The sequence below is a fragment of the Crinia signifera genome, chromosome 4, assembly GCF_055691185.1.
Source record: "Crinia signifera chromosome 4, ASM5569118v1, whole genome shotgun sequence".
Lineage (NCBI taxonomy): Eukaryota > Metazoa > Chordata > Amphibia > Anura > Myobatrachidae > Crinia > Crinia signifera.
Genome location: NC_139220.1, coordinates 244,700,622 through 244,722,742, shown reverse-complemented (window position 1 = coordinate 244,722,742; position 22,121 = coordinate 244,700,622).

Genomic DNA, 22,121 nt, shown 5'->3' with positions numbered 1-22,121 from the left:
TATGTGTTGGTGGCTTCTGTTGGTGATGGAAATACGTGGAATGCAGAGGGAACCGGGATAGGGTCTGTGTGTGGGTTAAACCAAAGCGAGCAGTGTATTAAAAAAATTAAAAAAATTATATGGACTAAGACAGCCTCTTCACACTCTATGGCTGATGTAGGGGATGGGCCTATTGCCTGTCGTGTAAACTGGAATGTAGTGTGGTGTATATGTGGCCAAAGTGGAAAGGGGGGGGGGGGGGGGGGAGGGAAGAGGGGGGGGGGGGGGGGGGGAGGGAGAGAAAAGGGAGGGACCAAAGGGGAAAAATGGGTGGACGGACTAAGTGGGTTGGGTATGTAATGTGTGTCTGTGAGTAACAGACCATTGGTTGTCCCTTGTGCCTCCCTTGGCGGAGTGGTTATCCGTGTCTTCTCAGAACACACTCCACGTGATTTTCTCGTTAAGGCCCAAGGGGCTCACTGTTTTGAGCTTGAACATCCACCTTGTTTCCATCTGTAGGAGTCGTCCTCCTCTGTCCCCTCCCCTTAGGTTGGGGGGAACATGATCTATAATCTGGTACTGTAATTGTTCCAATGTATGGCCTGCCTCCTTGTAGTGTTTTGCCACCGGTTGGTCCAGGATCTTGCCTTTGGTCTTGCCTTCAATGGCCGCCTTAATGGATGACCGATGTAATGCCATTCTAGTCCTGAGGGTGTTGATAGTTTTCCCGATGTACAAGTAGTTGCAGGGGCATTTTATCATGTATATGATGTGCGTTGTCGTGCACGTCAGTACATGTCTTATGCGGTATTTGGTGTTCGTCGCTGGATTGGTGAAGTGTGTTCCTGTCATCAGGCTGTTGCACGTTGTGCAATGTAGACACTTGTAGCATCCTGGGCTTTTCTCTAAGAAATTCTTCTTATTGGGCTCGATGTCTCTCCCGGTGATGTCAGCGTGGACTACCCAGTCCTTTATGCTCTTGCCCCTCTTATGACAGATCATGGGCCTGGTGTTCTTGAAACATTGTAATTTTTTGTCGGTGCTTACAATGGGCCATAGGGCCCTGGACGCTCTGGTCAGCACTGGGCTGGCTGTTGTGTATTTATTGACCCACGGTACTGCTTGTTTTTCGCTCCTTTTTGTAGCAGTCAGGAGTGCTGTGCGGGGTATCGCCTCAACTTCGGACCTCTGTTGTTCTAGTAGCCTAGCATCGTATCCCCTCTCTATGAACTTGTCCGTCACCAGATCCAGTACTTTCTCCAACGTTGTTGTGTCGTTGGTGATCCGGGCTGCCCTAATGTACTGGGACCTCGGGAGTCCGTCTTTGAGGGCTTTGGGGTGATGGCTACTTGCTAATAGCAGGGTGTTTTTGTCCGTTGGCTTGTGGTACACCCCCGTGTGTATTTTGCCATCTTTTATGGTTATTAATACATCCAGGTAATTGATCTGCACTGGATCCAGGCTGTAAGTGATCTTAATTGGTGAGTCCCGCTGGTTGATAGCTGCCAAGTGCTGTTCCAGTGTATCCCGGCTTCCTGTCCATATTATGAACAGGTCGTCTATGTACCTGGAATATCGCAAGATGTGCTGCGCGATGTCAGGATGGTTGAAGAACATGGCCTCCTCCTCGTAGAACATAAAGATGTTCGCGAACGATGGGGAGACATTGCTCCCCATCGCACATCCACTGCGCTGTATGTAATGCTTGCCATCGAATAGGAAGTAGTTCCTTTTGAGCGTCAGGGTAAGGAGTTGGATGAAGAGGTCGATGTCAATGAGTTCAAAAGCTTCTTCAACCAGAAAACGTCTCATAGCACCAATCCCCGCCTCATGAGGTATGCTGGTGTATAAACTGCAAATGTCTATAGTACAAAGGGTAGCCCCTGAGGGGACATCCCCCAGTCCTTCCAGTGTTTGCAGAAAACTTGTAGTATCCTTGATGAAACGTGTGTTCTTTACTATCAGAGGTTGTAGCATTTGGTCCAGGAAGATTGATGCGGGTTGGTATAGGGACCCTCTTGCCGATATTATCGGCCGGCCGGGGGGTTTTTTAAGTCTTTTGTGGATCTTGGGGACCAAGAAGAAGACCGGGGTGATGGGGTATGGTTGTTTTAAAGCTTTGACCACTTGGGCTTGTAGTTGGCCTTTCCTATACGCCCCATCCAGGATGTTATCCAGCTCCTTTTTGTATCCGTCTGTGGGATTTCTGTCTAGTGGGGTGTATACCTCCTTGTCAGAGAGCTGGTTCATAGCTTCCTCTCGGTACTCGGTCAGGTCCATAACCACTATCCCGCCCCCCTTATCGGCGGGGCGGATGACGATGTCTCTGTAATCCCCCAGGTCCCGGAGGGCCCTCCTTTCTTCTTTGGACAAATTGTTTTGTGTGGGCGCTTTGGCCCCCGCATATTTATTGATGGACTCATCCATGAGCCTCATGTAGGACTTTATGGAGGCGTTTGTAGATATGGGATCATACTTGGACGTGCTACATTTCTGAAGGAACTTTGAATGTGCGGAAGGGGTGGCTTCATTGATTGAATTTTGAAAATGTTCTTGTAGGCGGAGTTTCCTCCCAAATTTATATGAATCTATTCCCCACTGTAGGTCATCGAAGTTGCTTGTGGGCACAAAGGTCAAGCCTTTGCTCAGCACTGTTGTTTCCACTGTGCTGAGTGATCTAGAGGAGAGATTGTATATTAGCGCACTCGGGGGGATACCCTTGTGCTTGTGCCTCTGCCTTTGCCCCCCCCGGCGGGTGGGCGTCCTCTTGGTCTTGGACCTGCAGGTGGACCCTGGTCCTCTCCTAAAGGGATGGTAGATGGGCCTGGGATGCATGATGTTATTGAGTAAACTTTTTTACTACTAAACTTGCTGATCAGTCTCCGTTATTGTGCTGCAGCACACCCCACCTGTCCACTATATATATAGATAGATATAAATAAACATGGATTCTGATCAAAATGATTTTCTGTGGTAGGCACGTGTTCACGACAGATGTTCCCACTAAAAATAATTAAATAATTCATCACAGGGATGCCAGCTCAGTCACAGACACAAAGTTCCCTAATATTACTTGTAATAGGCAAAAACATTAGAAAAACAATTTTCTGAATTAGGGATAATGTGACTGCTTGCCAATCCCACTAACACTTTCCTTCCTGATAATTAGAAAACTTAGAAATGGGAATATTGTAAGGGTAGCTCTAGTTGTCGGGACACCATCATCTTACCTACACTCCTTATTGGGCTTTGCTTGAGCCTTCTGAGGTGTGTAAAACTTCTAAACAGTCATTCAGGTCAACACTTATATAAGAGAATGTTATGGTGCTCAGAAGCCCCATGGTCTTTCATAATGTGCCAACTCTTTTCCCTGATATTGATGCAGCTCTATATGCATTATTGGGTAATAAACTTCTGACTTTACAAATAAGACTGAAAAAAACTTTAACAACAATTGCAGCAGTTTCTCTGCTACAGTATATGTCATTGGGCAGTATTCAATGAGCATTTTGGCAATGTGCAGCGAATCCTGTTTAGGATTTGCTGCACATTCGCCACTGCTCACCGCGTTCCGGAGCCTCGCCGGCTCCAGTATTCAACGAGTCAGGGGCTCGCTGCCCCTGACCGGCGAATTTTAACTCCTGTGGCGGATGCCGCAGGGAGCCATAACAAGGGAAGAGAAGAAAGACTGTTATGTACGTGACGCACTGTTAGGACAAGAAAAATTAATAAAATGTAACCTTTAATTGTTTATTTTAAGATTTGCGACATATAAAAACAATTGCCAAGGAGGCAAAGAGGAAGAAACAAAGTGTTTTTAAAAAAGGGGATATAGATCCTCTCAAATTGAACCCCAATGTCCTGTTCCCAGTGTAATTGCTAGATTAGGTGCGTGTTGCTGTATATCTTACAGTGTGTACCCACTCATGAAATGAACAAATCTGTTACAATTTTCACTTAATTAAGTTACTTTTGTTTAATATTAGTTTATAACACAGATTGCTCCCAAGGACTGTGCAGATAAATTAGGACAGCAAAGTAAATATGTCTGTTTGGTCCTTTTAAACATCAAAAAAAGGGGTTGCCGCCTAGTATCTGCACAGATATTGCGCAGTGTGTAGCACAGTCTTAAATAATCACAGACTGCGGGGCCGGCTGGTAGTACACATGCCGTATTTCACATCTAAAGTGTACCCGTTAGATCTGATATTGGGAACACAAATTGGCTGTTAGTGTTCTCCGCCGTTTGTTTGGTTCCTCTCCGCAGGGAAAGTGGCTTGTACGTATGCCACTGTTCCCGGCTGTGCTGGTAGTGCGTCGGTGTCTGTGGGGAGATCACAGTCAGTGGTGAGGCTGTGATTCTCCAACTCGCAGACCCGCGTCGCGCTCCGTCACTTGACACTGCGCCTAACAGAGGGACGCACCGGCCGGGTGCTGTATCTGCACTGGCGTGCTGTAATCACATCTGAGTCTTGGGAGACCGTGGTCAGGTTCTGACCCCACAGCTCCTATCAGATGTGCCCTCTGTGAGTGGATACTGTAATGTCCTATACATCAATCAAAATACATTTCATGGGGGAAGGGGACATGGGGATATTTCACACACTAAGTGTGTCTGGTCAACGCGCGTGTCGCCACCAGCTTCATCAGGACCAACCAGGTGAGTGCCCGGAAGTCCCTTATATACCTACCCCTTCCTGTATACTAATGAGTCAGGGGCGGGTGTGTCCTCAGTTTTGCAGCCCTTAATTGGTCTTTAATTGGTCTCTTGCCTTGCTGCCAGCATTGCTGCAGCCCTTAATTGGTCTTTAATTGGACTCCTGCATTACTGCCTGTGTCAATATCATTAACTGGTATATCTTAACTGCATAAATAATTTGACCCTAAACGGAAAAAAGCAATCATTGAATATGAATGTGTATCACAAGAAATTTGTGTTTCTAAAAAGAGCTACATAGAAAGATATTGAGAACATATTAAAAAATTAAAGAATTGGGGAGAGAGAGGAAAGAAAAAGGGGTTTTCCCTTTATTTATGGTACATTCTTTCTATGTTTTTCATTAGACCATCTTATGTTGACGGGTCAGGCCGTGGGGTAATGGTCTTTGATGTTTGCTCGAAAAACAGACCATTTAATGATATCTAGCTAGGATATTTTATATCCATTGATTGTATGCTTGGGTAGATTCCATTATCCTGTTGTTGTTTGCATACAAACTACATGCTAGATTACTGTTTGGAACGAATGGTAAGGGAAGTGCTGAAGATATGGCAGGAATTGGGGACTGCAATCTTTTGTTTGTTTGTATTTTTAAATTTTTTAATACTGGCTCACCATGTTAGTAGTTTGCTATTGTGTCGACATTTGCATGTCGGCAGAGAGACGTATATCTTTTTTCTTGTTCTCTTTTCATAGGTTAATCTCGTGCTGGAGGGATGGCAGGAATTAGGAACTGCAATCTTTATTAATACTGGCTCTCCATGTGAATAGTTCGCTGTTGTGTCGACATTCGAATGTCGGCAGAGAGACGTATATCTTTTTTCCTGTTTATAGGTTCATCTTAAAGACATCATGGGTAGAGAAGTCTGGTGCCTCCGGGGGAAAAATACAGGAAAGGTTGTGTGTGTAAAACTTCTAAACAGTCATTCAGGTCAACACTTATATAAGAGAATGTTATGGTGCTCAGAAGCCCCATGGTCTTTCATAATGTGCCAACTCTTTTCCCTGATATTGATGCAGCTCTATATGCATTATTGGGTAATAAACTTCTGACTTTACAAATAAGACTGAAAAAAACTTTAACAACAATTGCAGCAGTTTCTCTGCTACAGTATATGTCATTGGGCAGTATTCAATGAGCATTTTGGCAATGTGCAGCGAATCCTGTTTAGGATTTGCTGCACATTCGCCACTGCTCGCCGCGTTCCGGAGCCTCGCCGGCTCCAGTATTCAACGAGTCAGGGGCTCGCTGCCCCTGACCGGCGAATTTTAACTCCTGTGGCGGATGCCGCAGGGAGCCTGAGGACGGCGGCAGGCAGGGAGATGGAAGTCTCCCTGCCTGCCCCAGAACGTTTGTGGGGGGGAGGTGGGCTCCCCGGGTGGCAGGCAGCACAGGCTGCCCCCCGGGGGTGCAAGCAGGGGACCGGGTATATTCACTACACCTGATCATGCATATGTAATGATCGGGTGAAGTGAATATATGAACATCTAATGAGCGGCTCGGCTCCGGCCCCCTGCTGGCTGGTCTGTGTAAAAAAAAAAAAAAAAAGTTTTTTTTTAAATTAAATATATATTCATGTGCTTACAGCACATGAATAAAAATAGCATGCCCCTCCTCAGAATAAAATTCCTGATTTGTGGGTCAAGCATTTACAGTAACTTTTTTACAAACTCTAGAATAGTTAGAGGGCTCACTACAGCAGTGTTATCAGAAGTACATCATACTGCTTTCAGACTGCAACTGCAGGGTGGCACTTTTAAATGGTTCAGTCCCAGTGTGACCCTGCATGTGCGGTCTGTTCAGATTGCAGCAGCGAACCAGCAATATTGCTGGTTCACTGATGTCATGTGGGGGCGTGGTGAAGCGTCGGTATAGCAAACTGGTAGCAACTGGTGGTAACTGGTAGCACCTGGTAAAAAGCAGAGTTCTTAACGGTTCCTTGCCATGTTGGTGTGCAGTGTGAACGGGTTAAACGGATCAAGCAACCCATTTCCCATTCACACTATGGAGGCAGTGCTTGCTCTAAGTGCTGCCTTCTCTCCCACACCCGAGGAGAGAGAAGGCAGCACTTAGAGCTGGCACTGCTTCAAGCACTGCCTCCATAGTGTGAATGGGAAATGGGTTGCTTGATCCGTTTAACCCGCTCACACTGCAGAGCAACATGGCAAAGAACCGTTAAAAACTCTGCTTTTACCAGGTTTGGATTGCCGTGTTGCTACCAGTTAGCTGTAACCGGTAACCCCGTTCCCATCGCACTAATTACCGGGTCGAACCGACAAGAAACCGGCTTGTACCAGGTAATTAGGTGCAGTGTGAAAGGGGTATAAGTCTCTACACTACATTAGTCTCCAACATGCAGAGCCAATTGGACCAGAGTTTCTGTCAGGAACAAGGTTTACACTCTGATAGACCCTCAACTTCAATTAATTATAAGTGCCAGTATGACACTACTCAGTTTGAAGGTCACTGTTTAAGAGACATTATTAAAATTAAGGCATCTTAGAAGGTATTCCCTTACAAACACTTAAGCACCAGGCCCATTTGTCACCTAGCAACAGTGCCCAACCCACGCTCCCAAAAACTACAAAGCAATTGTTACTTTCTGTTGGGTACACTTACAAGACAATAGTCTAGTCTTTTCTTACATTCATTGAAGCCCTCTGAATAAAAAAGAGCATAGAGTATGTCTACACAAGACCCTGAAAAATTAGAAGCCTCAATGTTCTATGTTCCTTTACTGGCAAAGCAAAGATTTCTTTACAAATATTGTTTTGTTGCCAATGATGAGTTACAGCACTTCCTAATTAGCTCACAGGTGTGGCATGGCTGAATCAAGTTGAATCACAAAACAGTTTTTCAGACAGCGACTGCATACATTTATTGTTGCTACTGCCACACAAAAATATTTATAATTACTTATAAACATATTCACATAAAGCACATGAAAATTGTTTACAGAACAAATTAGAACAAAAGAAGACAAATGGCCAAAAAAAGGAAAAAAAATGTATATATATATATATATATATATATATATACGGTACTTGTTTCCTAGCACGGCGCCCATCGCAGGTGATCTCATACCTTAACTTAAGGTATGTGATGGATGCGACCGACGCGATTTCAGGGCTATTTTTAGCCTTTTCCCCGAAAATTAAAAAATCGCGTCCATCGCATGCCTTAAGTTAAGGCATGCGATGCGACCGGTGCGATGGACGCGATTTTACATAGGGAACAATGTTAAATGGGCCAATGGACCCGATTTTTCATTGTATACCCACCCTTATGGGTATTTTACATGTGAAATGCCCCCCCCCCCATTGTTAATGCCACCCCACGATGAACGCCAACCCGAAGCGTGGCGAGCGCAGCGAGGCCACAAGGGGCGGTGGTACGCGTCCTCCGACCTTTTCATACCCCCACTATCCACGTCGGCGTGGAGTTGACATCATATAGTGTGGCGAGCGCTGCGAGCCACCGAGCCCGAAGCGCGGCGAGCATAGCGAGCCCCGCGAGGGGACGGGTAATACCTTGTGCGCTGCGCTCGCCGCGCTTCAAGTTGGCGTTCATCGTGGGGTGGCGTTAACAATGGGGGGGCATTTGACCCATCAGGGTGGGTATACAATGAAAATTGGGGTCTGGGGGGCATTTAACATTGGGCCCAATGTAAAATCGGGTCTCAGGGACCATTTTACATTGGTTCCGATGTAAAAATTGCATCGATCGCGTCGATCACAACGCATGCATTTTGGTTGCATTTGATGCGATTGACGCGATTTTTTAGGACCCGATGGATACAATCAAAATCGCAGGCGCCGTGCTAGAAAACAAGTACCATATCTACTATACAAAAGTGAAAATGTGTCCTTCTGTTTGTCTTTCTATACAAATCCACAGTTTACAATCCAAGATTGTGAAATTTTACATATGAGTGCATTAAAACACGGCCGAGGCAACTAAAACATTTGAAATTGAAATTAATTACTCTTAATTTTAAATTAATTAAAAACCGCAATTTTTGCTTTACATTCATTCCAATTACCAAGATCATCGATCACACCCACGGGTACAAACAACAGTTTACAAGGGAAGATCGTGAAATTTTACAAATAAGCATATTAAAACAAGGTCAAGGCAAACAGACAGCATAACTCTGGAATTGCTGGAGCATTTACACAAAACATGGTACACATGTCACTTCCTATCTGGGAACAAACACTCTGGGGGTAAGACATCCTAGCACCCCTGGGGCTGAGTCAGCAGTACTGAGTATTTCAGCAAACAGCATAACTCTGGAATGACTTAGCAATTTACACAGAACTTGGTGCACATATCATTTACAATCTGTGAACAAATGCTATGGGGGTAAAACACCCCTAGCACCCCTAGGGGTGAGGCAGCAGCACAGAATAATTCAGGACATGCATGATATGCCAGTGATGACAGGGCTGCATGTGACATGAACAGTGACATGATGTGAGGAGGGGAATGGATATAGCACAGACTCACACACTGAGAGTTATATAGTGGCAGTAGTAGGGTCCCCCAGAAGCACAGAGTATATCAGGAGATGCAGAATGTGCTGCGCTTCAATATATATATATATATATATATATATATATATATATATATATATATATATGGATAGCAATTGTAAGATGGCGCCCTTTTGTTGACCTTAGTAATTAGATCAACATAGCCTTGTAGTGAATTGTGAAACAAGCAAAATAAAGTCCAAAAATCATATACATTTATTATAAAAGTCTCTTATTCCACACAATACAGGTGATTTATCCAGACTGTTAAAAGGTTCAATGGTGTGTTATTAATATTTCAGAGTAGCAAACGAATGTTCCCTACACGTTTCGTCCCTACATGGGACTTCATCAGGGGTTCGCTATAAATATATAAAAAGCACATTTCAGAAAAACATTTTTAACAATTTTATACACATACATTTAAAAATGCTGTACTTAGGACTCTACTTTGTAATATGTTACACAATGATTGATTAGGCTTAACCCTCTTGTTACATTAACATACAAGGAGGGACTTTAAACAAAACAAGTGGAGGAGGAAACAGATGAAAGAAAAAACCTTCCTTTACTTCGCCCATCCAACAGGGGATCTTGCAAGCCAGGGAGCCAGGACAAAGTAACTTTAAAGTTTGTGGCGCGAAACAGGGGTCTGCGATAGATATATATATATATATATATATATATATATATATATATACCAGTGTGGTGGGCGGCACTCAATCAGTCTCAGACTCCAACGTGAAGTAAAACAGCCTTTATTTCTCCAACAGCGTTTCGAGGTAACAACCCCCGTTTTCAAGGACAGACACTCAAAATACATCTAAGTAACACATATATACACAAAATTCCTGCCACCAAAACCCAGAACTAGCGTGGACCCGCCCCGCTCACCTGTCCAGACAATCACCGCTGGCGTTCGTCACTGCTGTCAACCATCGTGCAGAGGTGCAACACCGCAATGCTTCCCCACGGAACCAGAATACTGCATAATAGTTCCGGGTCCTTCACTGCCCTGTGCACACATCCGGGGTTTCAGCCACGTGATCCAGTCCGGCCAATGGCTGTGTCTTTACAGGGAGCTTGTAGCGTTGCCAGGCAATCTACAACCTAATATACACAAAAGGAAAACGTCAATACATTTAAAACATTGATCAATCTAAAATATATAAAAAAACAATGATAACTACTGGTGTACATCCCTATTATATATCATAAATGCATGTTATGAAACAAAACACTGAGCAAATAAATACCACCTACAACGGACATTTTTATAAATGCTAACATTATTATGTTTTATAATCATGGTAATAATTGCAATATCGCAGCTGAGGGAATCAAAAAGACCCCACAAAAAGCACCCACAAAAAGCAAGGAAACCAAGTCACCTTATGGTACATAAAGTCACTAGCATGAACAAACATGGAAAAAGTCATGAAGAAATCCCAACAAAAAGTCATGAAAAACTCATGCCCAAAAAAAAATCATGATTAAATTACAGCCTGAGCAGAACAAGATGATTCCGGTTGAAAGCACTCATAATTTATGAAATCAGCACTATAACCATTACTCAGAAGTGATGAATGAAACAGAAGCCACTACCGCAAGTGGTCATAGAAAACACTGCAGCCCCAAATTCTCATTCAGGCCATTGGGAGCCACTGTCCCCAAATAATGGATCCAGCGGCTTTCTTTCATCAAAAGGGCCTTGTTCCTATCTCCACCTCTGAGATTGGCTGGGACATGATCTATTATAATAGATTTCATGCTGGCTACACTATGTCGCATCTTTAAACAATGTCGGGGGACTGGTTGTTCTGCACTCCCCTGCTCTAAAGCAATGCGTATGCTTGACCTATGCGCAGCCATTCGTTCTTTAAAGGTCCGTTGAGTTTTACCCACATAACTTAAGCCACAAGGGCAAGTTAGAAGATATATAATGTAGGATGAACTACAAGTTAGTGGGAAATTGATAGGGACCCTTTTTCCTGACTGGGGATGGCCGAATGAACCCCCCGTGCTCATGGCACTACAAGTAGTGCACCCTAAGCACCGGTAACATCCATTCTTCCTGGTCAGAAAATGACTACTATGTTTCTTGTCCCAACCTGTGATATCATATTTCACCACTGAATCTTTGATATTACGTCCTCGTGTGAAACTAGGCATGATCTTAGACTTGAACAGTAAAGGGAGATCTGTATCAGAAGATATTATTGGCCAGTATCCCTTCACTTGCTTAGTATTACGTATAGAATGGGTGGAATACCGGTTCACCCATGGAATGATTTTGTCACCCAATGGTTCTTTAGGTTTGTAACAAAGAAGCTTCTCACGTGGAATCGACAATGCTTTTTCCTTTGCTGCCAGTAACTCAGCCACAGGGTATCCCCTCTGTTGGAATTTAGTGACTATCAAATCAAGGGTAGAGTCAACCTGTTTGGGATCTGAAGTAATTCTTCTAGCCCTTATAAGCTGGGAATAGGGCAAACCCCTGCGCAATGGAGCTGGATGGTGGCTCTCATTGCGCAAGAGTGTGTTCCTGTCCGTTTTTTTGGTGAACAAAGATGTAGTGAAATGTCCATTGTTTACCACGATAGACACATCCAAAAAATGGACCGATGTTTTATCAATATCGTATGTAAATTTCACTACACTTGTTGAAACATTATGCATTTCTATAAGGTCACCAAGACATTCATGTTCACCCCGCCAAACAATCAAAAGATCGTCAATAAAGCGTTTATACACTATGACCTCAGATCGCAGATTGCCATTGATGTAAAACATTTGTTGTTCTATGTGGTGCATAAACACATTTGCATATACTGGGGCCACAGAAGACCCCATTGCACACCCGGCTATTTGCAAGTAAAATTTACCTTCAAACAAAAAATAGTTTTTGGTCAAAATTAAGTGTAGTAAACGCAAGAATACATGTATGGGCGGACCAATGTAATGGGGGTTATTTTCCAAAAATGCCCCGACAGCCATAACACCTGCATCATGGGGGATGCAGGTGTATAGGCTGGTCACGTCTGCGGTAGCAATACATTGGAAATCAACCATGGCTGTGCCATCTTCAGCCCCCTGTAATGTTCTTAACAAATCCGTGGTATCCTGCAAGTACGATGACATAACCTGAACACATGGATTTAACAGGCTATCTAGATACACCGATAAAGGATGGAACAGAGACCCCCTGGCAGAAATGATGGGTCTACCAGGGAGTCTGTTCACATCCTTATGTATTTTTGGAATGGTGTAGAACAGAGGTGACCTAGGGAATTCCACAGTCAAAGCTTTACAGATATCACTAGAAATGTGACCTTCAAAAACAAATTTTGATAACAACACACCCAACTCTTTCTTATATTCATTAGTAGGGTCTTGCAACAATCTAGTATAAGTGGAAATATCGTCCAGCTGTCTAAGGCATTCCAATCTATACGTCACAGTGTCCTGCACGATAACAGCGCCCCCTTTATCTGCCCCTCTTATCACAATGTCCTTTCTCATGGACAAATCTTTAAGGGCTACCCTTTGACCAGGGCTCAGATTATCACGGGGCCTATAAGATAAAGGTTGCTCACCTAATTGGTCCATCAAACGTGAAAAAGTCTTAATTGATGGATTCATCGATGTAGGGTCAAATTTAGAAGTTGCAGTCACCTTTTTCAGTTGTGGGGGTATCGTATTCTGCTCAGCGTCAGGTTGTTTGGGGGGTGGCTTAAAACGTCCAAAGTGATCCTTTAAACGCAAATTTCTGTGGAGCTTATAGGTATCAACCTTCCACTGAAAGGCATCATATTTGGTGGTAGGGACAAACGCTAAGCCCAAAGCCAAGACATCTTGTTCATCTCTTGTTAAAACGGTAGACGAAAGGTTAAAGACTATTTCTTGCCCTTGTTCGGGGGTCTTTGATGGTATCTGCCTTTTGTTTTGTCCAGCCCTTCGAGTAGCACGCCTTTGCCTTTTGTGATCATGGCTCTTGTAGAAGTGCCTAAAGGGCCTGAACCAGAGGGTAACTGGGAACCAGATGCCTCGCTATCACTCTGTGATGTGCTCGAACCCAAATTTAGATGTTGAAAGCGCCTCGGACGGCGTCTAGACATCGGTCGAGGATTATCACGCTGTTGTGTCGAGGATAGCCAACCGTACACCTGTCGCTGATCATAATCTTGTTGCACTTTCTTCATTTTATCTCGCTTAAAGGCAACAAGATCCCTTTTGTACTTATCCATTTCCAATTGGAGTTTGGATAACCAATTGGTATCTGTTTCCTCAGTAAAGACATGTTTATAAGTTTTTTCAAACTCAGCAACCTTCTCCTTATATTCATTTTGCTCCCGCGTAGCCTCTTCAATGACCAAAAGGAGCAGGTCCATAGAACATTTGTTTAAGACTGCGCACCACCTTTTACAAAAATTGATGCTATATCTTCCAATCGTGGGCATGTTTTTAATGCGGAAGCCCCGCGGAATCTGTTGTAATCGGTAGTACTCGGAGAGTGTCACACTGTGGTACAAGTAATCACACTCCTTCTGTCTTAATTTCAATAGTTGCCTATATAAAACCTCTGGTGACAAATTAGGCAAATCTTCCTCCAGCCGCTGTTTGGACAGCACAGATTCAGCCTCAGATTCACTGAAGCAGAGCATGTTGCGTACATCCAATTGCATAAATTCTAATGCAGTGTCCATTGCTTGGCTAGCAGCCATTTTAGATATGTATATAAATATACGGTGATAAACAGCAGTACACCAGAAGATATCAAATTTTAAAATTGCAGCTCCTTAAGATCTGTGCCAATACAACACCAACTTCAGAGCGTCCCAGTCAGTCCTGAATAATAATGGCAAAGATTAGCCACAGGGTGCCTTCACAAGAACATACTCCAGGCAACACGGCCACATATGTCCATAAACAGCAATATGGGATCCGACACTCCCTTCAATCAAGTATAAATGCTGTGGTGCCTTCCAAAACCCTTTTTGAGGGTAACATACCAGTGTGGTGGGCGGCACTCAATCAGTCTCAGACTCCAACGTGAAGTAAAACAGCCTTTATTTCTCCAACGGCGTTTCGAGGTAACAACCCCCGTTTTCAAGGACAGACACTCAAAATACATCTAAGTAACACATATATACACAAAATTCCCGCCACCAAAACCCAGAACTAGCGTGGACCCGCCCCGCTCACCTGTCCAGACAATCACCGCTGGCGTTCGTCACTGCTGTCAACCATCATGCAGAGGTGCAACACCGCAATGCTTCCCCACGGAACCAGAATACTGCATAATAGTTCCGGGTCCTTCACTGCCCTGTGCACACATCCGGGGTTTCAGCCACGTGATCCAGTCCGGCCAATGGCTGTGTCTTTACAGGGAGCTTGTAGCGTTGCCAGGCAATCTACAACCTAATATACACAAAAGGAAAACGTCAATACATTTAAAACATTGATCAATCTAAAATATATAAAAAAACAATGATAACTACTGGTGTACATCCCTATTATATATCATAAATGCATGTTATGAAACAAAACACTGAGCAAATAAATACCACCTACAACGGACATTTTTATAAATGCTAACATTATTATGTTTTATAATCATGGTAATAATTGCAATATCGCAGCTGAGGGAATCAAAAAGACCCCACAAAAAGCACCCACAAAAAGCAAGGAAACCAAGTCACCTTATGGTACATAAAGTCACTAGCATGAACAAACATGGAAAAAGTCATGAAGAAATCCCAACAAAAAGTCATGAAAAACTCATGCCCAAAAAAAAATCATGATTAAATTACAGCCTGAGCAGAACAAGATGATTCCGGTTGAAAGCACTCATAATTTATGAAATCAGCACTATAACCAGAATTTATGCAATTGGATGTACGCAACATGCTCTGCTTCAGTGAATCTGAGGCTGAATCTGTGCTGTCCAAACAGCGGCTGGAGGAAGATTTGCCTAATTTGTCACCAGAGGTTTTATATAGGCAACTATTGAAATTAAGACAGAAGGAGTGTGATTACTTGTACCACAGTGTGACACTCTCCGAGTACTACCGATTACAACAGATTCCGCGGGGCTTCCGCATTAAAAACATGTCCACGATTGGAAGATATAGCATCAATTTTTGTAAAAGGTGGTGCGCAGTCTTAAACAAATGTTCTATGGACCTGCTCCTTTTGGTCATTGAAGAGGCTACGCGGGAGCAAAATGAATATAAGGAGAAGGTTGCTGAGTTTGAAAAAACTTATAAACATGTCTTTACTGAGGAAACAGATACCAATTGGTTATCCAAACTCCAATTGGAAATGGATAAGTACAAAAGGGATCTTGTTGCCTTTAAGCGAGATAAAATGAAGAAAGTGCAACAAGATTATGATCAGCGACAGGTGTACGGTTGGCTATCCTCGACACAACAGCGTGATAATCCTCGACCGATGTCTAGACGCCGTCCGAGGCGCTTTCAACATCTAAATTTGGGTTCGAGCACATCACAGAGTGATAGCGAGGCATCTGGTTCCCAGTTACCCTCTGGTTCAGGCCCTTTAGGCACTTCTACAAGAGCCATGATCACAAAAGGCAAAGGCGTGCTACTCGAAGGGCTGGACAAAACAAAAGGCAGATACCATCAAAGACCCCCGAACAAGGGCAAGAAATAGTCTTTAACCTTTCGTCTACCGTTTTAACAAGAGATGAACAAGATGTCTTGGCTTTGGGCTTAGCGTTTGTCCCTACCACCAAATATGATGCCTTTCAGTGGAAGGTTGATACCTATAAGCTCCACAGAAATTTGCGTTTAAAGGATCACTTTGGACGTTTTAAGCCACCCCCCAAACAACCTGACGCTGAGCAGAATACGATACCCCCACAACTGAAAAAGGTGACTGCAACTTCTAAATTTGACCCTACATCGATGAATCCATCAATTAAGACTTTTTCACGTTTGATGGACCAATTAGGTGAGCAACCTTTATCTTATAGGCCCCGTGATAATCTGAGCCCTGGTCAAAGGGTAGCCCTTAAAGATTTGTCCATGAGAAAGGACATTGTGATAAGAGGGGCAGATAAAGGGGGCGCTGTTATCGTGCAGGACACTGTGACGTATAGATTGGAATGCCTTAGACAGCTGGACGATATTTCCACTTATACTAGATTGTTGCAAGACCCTACTAATGAATATAAGAAAGAGTTGGGTGTGTTGTTATCAAAATTTGTTTTTGAAGGTCACATTTCTAGTGATATCTGTAAAGCTTTGACTGTGGAATTCCCTAGGTCACCTCTGTTCTACACCATTCCAAAAATACATAAGGATGTGAACAGACCCCCTGGTAGACCCATCATTTCTGCCAGGGGGTCTCTGTTCCATCCTTTATCGGTGTATCTAGATAGCCTGTTAAATCCATGTGTTCAGGTTATGTCATCGTACTTGCAGGATACCACGGATTTGTTAAGAACATTACAGGGGGCTGAAGATGGCACAGCCATGGTTGATTTCCAATGTATTGCTACCGCAGACGTGACCAGCCTATACACCTGCATCCCCCATGATGCAGGTGTTATGGCTGTCGGGGCATTTTTGGAAAATAACCCCCATTACATTGGTCCGCCCATACATGTATTCTTGCGTTTACTACACTTAATTTTGACCAAAAACTATTTTTTGTTTGAAGGTAAATTTTACTTGCAAATAGCCGGGTGTGCAATGGGGTCTTCTGTGGCCCCAGTATATGCAAATGTGTTTATGCACCACATAGAACAACAAATGTTTTACATCAATGGCAATCTGCGATCTGAGGTCATAGTGTATAAACGCTTTATTGACGATCTTTTGATTGTTTGGCGGGGTGAACATGAATGTCTTGGTGACCTTATAGAAATGCATAATGTCTCAACAAGTGTAGTGAAATTTACATACGATATTGATAAAACATCGGTCCATTTTTTGGATGTGTCTATCGTGGTAAACAATGGACATTTCACTACATCTTTGTTCACCAAAAAAACGGACAGGAACACACTCTTGCGCAATGAGAGCCACCATCCAGCTCCATTGCGCAGGGGTTTGCCCTATTCCCAGCTTATAAGGGCTAGAAGAATTACTTCAGATCCCAAACAGGTTGACTCTACCCTTGATTTGATAGTCACTAAATTCCAACAGAGGGGATACCCTGTGGCTGAGTTACTGGCAGCAAAGGAAAAAGCATTGTCGATTCCACGTGAGAAACTTCTTTGTTACAAACCTAAAGAACCATTGGGTGACAAAATCATTCCATGGGTGAACCGGTATTCCACCCATTCTATACGTAATACTAAGCAAGTGAAGGGATACTGGCCAATAATATCTTCTGATACAGATCTCCCTTTACTGTTCAAGTCTAAGATCATGCCTAGTTTCACACGAGGACGTAATATCAAAGATTCAGTGGTGAAATATGATATCACAGGTTGGGACAAGAAACATAGTAGTCATTTTCTGACCAGGAAGAATGGATGTTACCGGTGCTTAGGGTGCACTACTTGTAGTGCCATGAGCACGGGGGGTTCATTCGGCCATCCCCAGTCAGGAAAAAGGGTCCCTATCAATTTCCCACTAACTTGTAGTTCATCCTACATTATATATCTTCTAACTTGCCCTTGTGGCTTAAGTTATGTGGGTAAAACTCAACGGACCTTTAAAGAACGAATGGCTGCGCATAGGTCAAGCATACGCATTGCTTTAGAGCAGGGGAGTGCAGAACAACCAGTCCCCCGACATTGTTTAAAGATGCGACATAGTGTAGCCAGCATGAAATCTATTATAATAGATCATGTCCCAGCCAATCTCAGAGGTGGAGATAGGAACAAGGCCCTTTTGATGAAAGAAAGCCGCTGGATCCATTATTTGGGGACAGTGGCTCCCAATGGCCTGAATGAGAATTTGGGGCTGCAGTGTTTTCTATGACCACTTGCGGTAGTGGCTTCTGTTTCATTCATCACTTCTGAGTAATGGTTATAGTGCTGATTTCATAAATTATGAGTGCTTTCAACCGGAATCATCTTTTTCTGCTCAGGCTGTAATTTAATCATGATTTTTTTTTGGGGCATGAGTTTTTCATGACTTTTTGTTGGGATTTCTTCATGACTTTTTCCATGTTTGTTCATGCTAGTGACTTTATGTACCATAAGGTGACTTGGTTTCCTTGCTTTTTGTGGGTGCTTTTTGTGGGGTCTTTTTGATTCCCTCAGCTGCGATATTGCAATTATTACCATGATTATAAAACATAATAATGTTAGCATTTATAAAAATGTCCGTTGTAGGTGGTATTTATTTGCTCAGTGTTTTGTTTCATAACATGCATTTATGATATATAATAGGGATGTACACCAGTAGTTATCATTGTTTTTTTATATATTTTAGATTGATCAATGTTTTAAATGTATTGACGTTTTCCTTTTGTGTATATTAGGTTGTAGATTGCCTGGCAACGCTACAAGCTCCCTGTAAAGACACAGCCATTGGCCGGACTGGATCACGTGGCTGAAACCCCGGATGTGTGCACAGGGCAGTGAAGGACCCGGAACTATTATGCAGTATTCTGGTTCCGTGGGGAAGCATTGCGGTGTTGCACCTCTGCACGATGGTTGACAGCAGTGACGAACGCCAGCGGTGATTGTCTGGACAGGTGAGCGGGGCGGGTCCACGCTAGTTCTGGGTTTTGGTGGCGGGAATTTTGTGTATATATATGTGTTACTTAGATGTATTTTGAGTGTCTGTCCTTGAAAACGGGGGTTGTTACCTCGAAACGCCGTTGGAGAAATAAAGGCTGTTTTACTTCACGTTGGAGTCTGAGACTGATTGAGTGCCGCCCACCACACTGGTATGTTACCCTCAAAAAGGGTTTTGGAAGGCACCACAGCATTTATACTTGATTGAAGGGAGTGCCGGATCCCATATTGCTATATATATATATATATATATATATATATATATATATATAGTTGCGGGTGGCGGTCTGGCACTCTCCCCAATCGTCACCTGCCCCGGTGCCCTCGGGATTAAATTGATATCCTTATATGAAAGCAGACTGCGGCACTCGGAGGACTTGATAGGAAATTCAAAGTGGCATTTATTGGCTAAATGCGTTGTCCGACGTTTCGGGGTCTCAATCGCCCCTTTTTCAAGGTGTGGGTGTAACAACAAAATACAGTGGGTATCTTACCTAAATAAGGTGTCTCACGCCTCGTCCGTCCCCTCGCCTCTGCCGCCCGGGCGCTGTATCTCCGGAAGTCGGAAGTCAGAAGACCGGATCTGGTCACTGACATGCAGCGTTTGTGCTGCTGCTGGAACGCAAGGCGCTGTTGTCATAGTAATTGTAAACAGCGCTCTCTGCTGTGTATTGATGTCTCGCTGACGGCTCTGCAAGAGGGAGATGGAACGGACAGGGTCCAGACACTGCACAGTTGACACATCTACATAACAAAAACATTACAATGCTTTCTATTATACTGTGGTGAATAAAATGTGGAAAGTACTGGTATGTGGAAGGGACTCTTTCTAACAGGGACATGTGCAAACCAATAATGTGAAAAAACTGTGAACGTGAATAATACAACGGTCGTGACTGGTGTGTGTGATGACTCAAAAGGTCCCTGAATGTTAGTGAGTGGCTGTTAAGACATATATAAATATATATAAAGTGTCTGAGTTAAAAAAGATCTGTATCTAACGGCCAAAATAGTCGATACATGGCTGATGATCGTTGGTCAGAAGCAACGGGGACCCCAGGATGCGCTGTGATTAATCCCTAATTACGTTACTAGGGACACTCTGAGACACTTTTTTTTTCTGCTCCTGAGGAAGCTGGGAGACCTTTCCCAGAGAAACGCGTAGAGCTTCCCAAAACAGACCTTTACCACATTTACTGGACCCGGGACACAATTCTCTACCTTGTCTTCCCAAACCACATCTGAAGGATTGGACCTGCAGCTATCAATTCATCTTACCCAGGTTATACTGGATATATACCAGACAGCAACTGTTATACACAATTACCCATCTGGAACCGGCCACCTGGTAAATCATTGCTGCTTAAATTAGAGACTAACCCCATCCAGTTATTCATCATCCTAGATATAGTCAATAGTCCTCTAGTGTCAATAAGGGTTTATATACTGTATATCCTATTATCAGTGTCTATGTACTAATGATTTTATTTTGTGTATGATACACTTATATTAAAAACTTTTTTAACTTGTAAGAAACCGTCATATTCTAATTATTTGAGAAACGAAGCCTGCGCTGGTACTCTTTCTTGTTTATTCATATATTTTCAGGGACTGACTATTCCTTCACCAGCCGCAGTTAACAAGCGCACCTTATCATCAGCCATATTTTTCTAATGCATTAAACCTTGACTAGTCAGCCCCGGCAGGGACTCTGGGGGGAGTGGAAACCCTACCAATAAAGGGGCCTCCCCTCCAGGGCACCCCCTGCCATTTCTTGGAAGGCACAGCAGAAATAAAAAAGATATAATTTATCCAGACTCACATATTCCTAATACTTAATTCTATTAATATTCAAAACTCAAGGTATTTAGTCTACAGACTATATGAAAAAATATTATTTAAATAATCATTAAGTGCCTTTGTTGCAAAGTTTTTAACATATACATAGAGGGACATATTAAATTAATAAAATGTCCACTTAAAATATCTTGACCCCCCTAAACACACACATATCACAAAATTAAGTATAATCCATCCACTTGGAATTTGTCTCACAATGCAAAACCTTATATTGTGCATGTGGGTCAAAATGCAAGGGTCTGAATAAGAAAAAATAATAATTAGGGGAAACAAAGTAGAATAAAAAGGAAACCAAAGAACTGCAGGGGCAATACGGCTCAGGGATGGTTCAATTATCCTACAAAGAAAAATGAATATGCAAAAGACATAATTAAAAGATATCAATACTCTCATTAAGACCATTGGGGAATAAAGTCTTCATCTTACAAATCTACAATGCTTCTTTTGTGCACAAATCCTGTTTGGTGTGTTGAATCCCTACTCGTCTTAACCCTTTGATTGCCAATATCTCTGTAAGAGATGTTCAAAATATCCACTATAAAATGCCAGTGTCGCTCCTATTTGTTATATAAATAATAAAAAAAAAAAAATTGTGCATAGGGAATTATTACAGGTCATCATGAAGAGTAATATATATATATATATATATATATATATATATATATATATATATAGGAAAAAACCAGAAAGCGCACAGGTGAGCTAGTATGAAAGTACAAATTTACTATTAATAACAGGCTCACATACATGTAAGTTTGAGAAAGCAGGTATGCGGTAATATAAAAACCAGCACAGCAGAGTCCACGATCAGGGATATGCACAGCGGCAGGACATCAGCGGCTAGAAGCGGAGAACCCGGAGACGTAACAGCATGGATAGCTGAGAATCAACGTCAACGTCAGCCCAGGAACGCCCCAACGCGTTTCGTCAGCATGTGACTTCGTCAGGAGGCGTGTCTTGCATCAAACAGGATAGGACTTATATACCCAGCGGCAGGCATGTTACATGAACTTTCACTGATCATTTTAAAGGTATATACCCGCATAAATTATTAAAAACGAATTAAGCAATAATAATATAACATTGAATGAGAACATAAAAAATACGTAATAAAAAAGGAACGTATGTTATACAATATGAAAAATACATGAAAAGTACAAGAAGACAAAAATTAATTTAATACATAGTTCAATAAAAATATATATATATATATGTGGAGATGAAGGAAGGATCGACACAGCATTACACAACACCAACAACAAAAATCAGGACTAAGCACAGACTAAGGGGTATACGCCCAACTAC